The sequence below is a fragment of the Cryptomeria japonica genome, chromosome 7, assembly GCF_030272615.1.
Source record: "Cryptomeria japonica chromosome 7, Sugi_1.0, whole genome shotgun sequence".
NCBI classification, from domain to species: domain Eukaryota; kingdom Viridiplantae; phylum Streptophyta; class Pinopsida; order Cupressales; family Cupressaceae; genus Cryptomeria; species Cryptomeria japonica.
The window spans coordinates 804553660-804560685 of NC_081411.1; positions in this window are offsets into that span (position 1 = coordinate 804553660).

Genomic DNA, 7026 nt, shown 5'->3' on the forward strand with positions numbered 1-7026 from the left:
CAAAATGACAAGATTGACAAGTTGATAAGGATCGACCAAAATCATGACTGAAAATTGGTTATCAACAAGACCTAATTCGAAAGCGAGACAACTGAAAAATGCAGAAGAAGGACTCAATGCTTGCAAATGATAAAGACCAAGTGCGTAACATAGGAGAAATGTTAATGCGACGCAAAAACCTAAAATGAGGCAATGCGCAAATGTTAAAGTATGATTCCGCAAGCGTTGACCATTTTTAGGTGTCTACATTTTGCCCCTCTTTGAGACAATGCGATTTTAAGTGTTGTTTCAAAGAGCAATAATGAAAATGCCCCAGACAATGACAATGATAATGACATATGCATGCCCCCTCGAGGAATTGGCCGAAAACATGCAGAAAAGAGGCCAATTGATCGATAAGAATGATAGAAAATGATAGGATCAAACACACTGCCAAGAATGATGGAAGAAATGTTAGTAAGTAGAAATTAGACAGAGGATAGGTAGAGATGAAGAAAAACTTGCTTTCAGTAATGCACTTTGTAGGTGAGAACCTTTATTTTTATGTAGCAAAACGAATGCGTAGCATCATGGCATTGAAGGCTAGAGCTAAAATGCAACCCTTTTTGCAAAAGACAAACACATCATAGACAAACAACAATCATAACAAAAAAGAAAAGGACCATGAACCATCCCGGTCACTCTAAATCACTCAGTGACATCATCGAGCAACATAGGAACATGATCAAAGCCAAAGATAAATCAGTAAAAAGATAAGATGCACAAATTCCAACAAATCAAACAAACATCTTGATCTTCATTGTCAAAAGTTGAAAGTGTTGATAGGACGATCATGTTGTTTGGTTTCAGGACATGCGGTACCCCATCTAAGACAGGACATAGTCTGGTTTCAGGTATACCACACCCTGTATAAGACCCATGATATTAGCCAAGGACAAATGATTTTGATTGATATGACAATTCTAATCAGTTTGAATGTCTGGTTTGATGGAAAGAGTTCACCTGTTTAAGCGTGATTTTAGTAAAGCATAGTGTTGGATTGCATGTCGTTGGATGTATACTCAGTGAGCTGTCTATGCACAGAGGGGTTATTTATTGCAAAATGCTTGTTTTTGGATTTTAATGTTTTGAAATTTTTTGTGTTCATTTTTTCAGGACATTATTTGACTTTTTAGGGATTTTCTCAGGACATTTTTCAATTTTTAAGAATTATTTCAGGACATTTTTCAATTTTTATGATTTTTTCAAGACATTTTTCAATTTTTAAGAATTATTTCATGATTTTTCAATTTTTATGATTTTGCCCCCAGTGTCTAGCAAGGAAAGGAATATGACAGGTGAATAAATAGGCTTGCTGAAATAATGGTGGATAGAGGGAAGACAAAAGCCTTTTATTATGGAGACAATATGGATGCAATTTTCAAGGGCTATTGTGTGATGGGACAAGAGACTGGGTATGACAATGTAAAGCAGTGACATGGCATGAGGGACATGTCAAGAGGTTTTTGAAACCATGTTATGCATTTCGCGTCCTTATGTCAGATCAAGATCAAGGAATGAAAAAGAGTGTATGGATAGTGATAAGATATGGATAGGATAAGCAAGACCAAGAATGGATAAGGGACATGGATTGAAGGTCAGGAGAGGATACGGGATAGTGGCAGAAAGTTGCAATAAGCTAGGGGAATATGGATGAAAGGTTGTAATAAGAAAATGGATAAAGACCAAAAGCTATGATAGACTGAAAGCTGCAAACAAGATGCATGATGCTCATGAAGATCGTCAGCCTTGTCAAGATCAAAGGTGGAAAGAGGAAATGGACATGAGGGACAATAGGATATGAAGGGTAATGACATGGTATGATAGGATAATGAAGGGCAATAGGATATGAAGGGTAATGACATGGTATGATAGGATAATGAAGGGCAATAGGATATGAAGGAGGAAACCTGCCCCCAAGTGTGGTGTGTAAGAAGTTCATAAATTACGCATGACGCCTGTTTACCAAGTTTTCATCATGGTACTTGCCCAAGGTGCCTATTTGCCAGGTTTTCACCAGTGGACGAATTATTTTTGCTTTACCTTTTTTTTCTTTTTTCTTTCCTTTTTTTTTTCAATTTTTTTTTGTATTTTGACTTTTTCAATAGAATATGGACACATGATAGGGGATGGAAGAAGGACTCAAGTGTCTGTTTGTTTGGATAGTAGCCTTGAAAAAAAAAATGGACCATGACCTTTAAAAGTATGCTCAAAGACGTTGGTAGGATAAGGACGTGGAAAAAGAGATGAAATTAAGGCAAGGATTTATGCAAAGGATTGGATCAAAGGGATGGAAGGATGGAAAATATGCATTGGATAATGGATAGGGTATTGGAAGAATTGGGCTTCAGTGGATGGAAATGTTGGCAAGATCAACAATGGCACACACCTTGAGGGGTGATGGACTAATGGAGGAAAAATGTATTTTGGATATTGAGATTTTGACGAAGGAAAGGCTATGGATTTTGGGACATAAGGGCCCAAAACGGATGAAGAAGGTGGTGGAGGAGTAGAATTGGAAGGTTTGGATGGAGGAATAGGAATTTTAGATGCCAATTTTGATGTTTCTTTAGGCTTTTGTGCTTCAAGGAGTTGCTTAGGGATCCACATGGTTTTTGATTTTTCATGCTTTTGTGGTTCCTTGGAGTGCATTGCTTGCACAAGGGATTTAGGAACCCATATAGATTTTGACTTTTCTTTATTTTTCTCAGTGGGCCTCTGTGGCCTTTTGGATATATTTTTTTCTTTACAGATCATATTGTTCTTTGTTTTGACATGTCGACTGTATTGGACATGTTGATCCTTGAATACATGTGGATTTCTAGACTTATGACTTTTATACTTGGCATCTAAATTGCTTGGAGGGGGAAAGGAATTCATGGATGGATATGAATGAAATGGAGTTCTTTTGGATGGATGGAATTTACTCAAGGATGTGTGCCTTTGCTGACCTTGCATAGAGGATGAAGGGATATAAGGACCTAAGATGGATGGAAGGTATGATGGGGAAGGTGTATGTTTTGATTTTGATGGAGGGATACCAACGTCTTGAGAGTGAGTTGTGTAGACATGACCCTTAAGATCTTCTTTGATATGGAGGGGTTCTTTCTCATGAAGGTCTACTCCTTTGCCTTTATGAATATCTTGACTTGTAGGATACTCTTTTCTTTGGGAAGAAGACACAAGTCCATTATGAGGTGGATATGATATGAGAGAAATAATGAGATCTTGAAGTGGATCAGATTGGACCAAAGTGGAAGAACCCATTATGCATGTCAAGGGTTCATGAACATCTTGCACTGACATGTTAGAATCATGAGGAGGATTAGGATTATGTGGTGGACATGGTTCAATGACAGGCTCTTCAAGAGATGGAATGGGAGAAATAATGGGATCATCACAAGAAATATGATCTTGGAGTGGATATGCTGGATTAAGACAAGGAGATGGAGGAACAAACGGATCTTGTGGAGGATTTAAAGGAATAGTTTGATCTTGACAAGGAGGAAGATCATTGGAATCCTCTTTAAAGTTGCTTTGCTCTTGACTTTTAATGGGATCATCAGAAAGGATGGAAGGGATATCTTGATCTTTCTTAGGAAGTGGAATGCCAATGGGATTTGAAAGGACATTTTTTTCATGAAATGGAAGGGGATCGTTTGGGATTGGAGGGACTGGGATATCTTGATCTTGCTCGAGAAATGGAGTGTCAATAGGACTTTGGATAGGATGGAAAAGAATAGGGGAATCATTGCGAGTGTCTAGGGAAATGGGATCCTGGTCAACAATTGGATGGGATGATAAGGTTTCAGGATCTTGATCTTGATCTTCTTTAGGACTCATTTCTTCGTGCTCTAAATTATCCTTTTGACATGAGGTTGGACTTTGGATATGCATGGAGGATTCTAACAAGGGCTCAGTGTTTTGGGATGAAGGAAATGCACCTTGAACATTTGTGATGGATTTTGACAAGGAATCAATGCTTGAACATGAGGAAGAGGGACTTTGAATGGGGTCCTCTAAAATAGGTAATGGCAATAAAGTGCATGGTGGCATTGGGTCTTGTATTTCTGAAACATGACAAGGATGTGCATCATGAATTGGATTATCTTGGCAATCAATTATGGATAGCCCTTGGCTAATTGCATCCTTGGGTGTATTATTTGATGAGGACAATATGGAAGGTTCTTGTGAAACTTCTAGAGGTGTAGGGATAGATGCCACTGGAGAGTCAATTTGTTTGTGTGGGGATGAGGCATTGCTAGACATAATTATATTATCTTGATCTTCTTCAAAGAACTCACTTGGTAGTTTCCTTAAGAGCATTGCAATAAAGCCACCTTTCTTTCGAGGTTTTGACATAGTTGTATTTGGAATTTGAACTTGTTTGGCAAGAATTTGGTCTTGGTTTGATGTCGTGTTTTGATATTGGACTTGATGTTGATCAAATTGGTTTGACATGTTCAAAATTTGGCTTGGTGCATGTTGCAAGTTTTGTTTTTGAATTTGTGATTGTGGTTGTTGACATTGATATGTTGATTGAACTTGTTGATATTCCACCATTGGTTGAACTATTTGTTGACATTGTATAGCTGGTTGGACATATTGTTGAAATTGGATCATTGGTTGTGTTTGTTGGAAATGTTGGAGCTATTGAACAATTGGCTGTGATGGTTGAAAATCTGATTGATAGTAAACACCTTCTTGTTTTTGTTGTGGAGGCACATACTGTTGAAATCGATGTTGTCTCTTTTCTTGAAATTGTTTCATCATCTCTATTTGGGAGAGGAGAGCTAGTATGTCTGATCGTTCAAGAAGAGATCTTACATCAATTGGCTCAATCTTTAGATTTCAACCTGGAAATTTTTGAAACATTTTGGACATTTGTGATCTATTCTTCTCAATGTTTTTCACTCTTTGTTCCAATATCTCCTCTTCTTGAGCTAGTTTCTCCTCTAGTTTTTGTATTTGGAGACTTGTTTCATCATAAAAAGTTTGATCAATGTTGCTTTATTGTTGGGTTGGATAGAATTATGATTGCATTGTCGGTTGATATGTCAAACTTTGTTGCATCATTGGTGCTTGGAACCTTGTTTCAATAGACATGTCACTATGCAAATGCAATATTTTTGAAATTTTTCAAGGACAATATATGATATGGAACTTAAATGCAAACTAAATGAATGAGAATGCAATCTATGGCAAGAATGTAACCTATGTTTTTGGTTGTTTTTCAAGATTTTGACAAACTTTTGAAATGCAAATCTAAAAAGAGACCCTTAGGAAATTGAAATGATGTCTAGACCTCAAAGGACAAAAGGACCAAGTGACAAAAGGACAAAATGACAATGTCTCCCCTATATGCTTGGATACTAAGCTAGGTTTGACCAAATGACAATGATGACAAAAAGACAAAAGGTTTGATAAGGTCTAGACTTTTTAACAATGACTTAGGGTTTATCAAAGATTTGGATTACTCAAGTATGACAAAACCTAGTTTTGACACTATATGCTAAGGGACAATTACTATGCAAATGACCTTAATATGATATGATAATGACCTAAACTTAATGAAGAGACCTAGGGTATGCAAATATGAATGTATGACAATGGTATTACTTTAATGCAAGAGGACACATGCAAATGGATGACCCTTATTGATATGCAAAGGAGTATGACTTAAGATGAAACTAAACCTTGGTACTTGACAATGACTTTGCAAAATGCAAACCTAGGATGAACCTAAATGTAAGTGACATGAATGTTGAGATAAGATTTTGAACAATGTTTGCTAACCATGTTTGAAGATGAGTTTTGAACTTTGTTGAACTTTTGTTGGATGAATGGCTCTTGTGTTTAATCTTATGTTGGATCAATTTGTTTTGTTTTTGAAATGAGATGCAATTCAACTTTTGACAAGTAAAGAAGACAAGATATTTTAACATAGACTCAAGAAAATCATGCTCATTCCCACATTTCTTATGGATGGCAAGGACATTAGGTACTTGAGAGGTAGACTCATTATGGGATTCAAGGAGAATACATAGATGCTTGACCCCACGGGCTCCCCTCCACAACACTCACTTCTCAGGGCAGCCAAGCATTAGTCCCCATGGAAATCTCCCCATGGTGAACTTAGTATCTCTTCCAAGTATCTGAACTTGTCCTTCTCAAGCAACTAGAAGGGTTTTTGGCCTCTAAAAACAAGGTGTTTAGTCAGGATTTCTGTTAAGTGTTACTCCTTGATGTCACGCAAGCGTGATTGAGACATTAAGCCCATCAAGATACCAAAAAAATGTAGTCGCGCAAGCATGATTTAGACCGTGAGGTCCTACTTAGATGTTGATATGAGAAAGAGTTCAAGGGTCATCACTTCCCAAGTAACTGCAATTCCCACGTAACCCTTCCTTCAAAGCTTTCGCTCATCAGGTATTTTTTTATAGTGAGTTAGAATGCCAAGGTATTCTAGCCGTACTCACTTTGGGTCATTCCCTTCTCATGATTATCACTTGCTTACAAAAGAAAAGTGGTCAGGAAGGCAAGCCCTCTAAAGGAGACACACAATCAAAGACACGAGCATGGTATTGAAGATCTGGATTTCTGATCACCCTAAAAAGGATGAGAGCATACTCTCCTACTCCAATGTCACACTCAACAATCAAAGCAAAAACATGTTCATTCCAACCTATTTAGGAATCACTAGGTGCCTAAAACATTAATGACAAACACCAAGTTTAGTTGTTTCTCCAAGGCAACTTGCAAAACCCAAGTTAGAAGTTTGAGGTGCTTATTCTTTGACTATCGATTCTGCATAAAACATGTTAGTAGTTTCATTTTTTGTCTTTGCCATGCATATGCCAAGATGCTGCACAGATAATTAGTACCAAAAACCAAAACACAGAAAATAGAATGCAAAAACAAGACAATTTTCAAGTAAAACACTGCCTTTTTACCTCTGTTCTGGACTTTACACAGGCGCTAAACTCA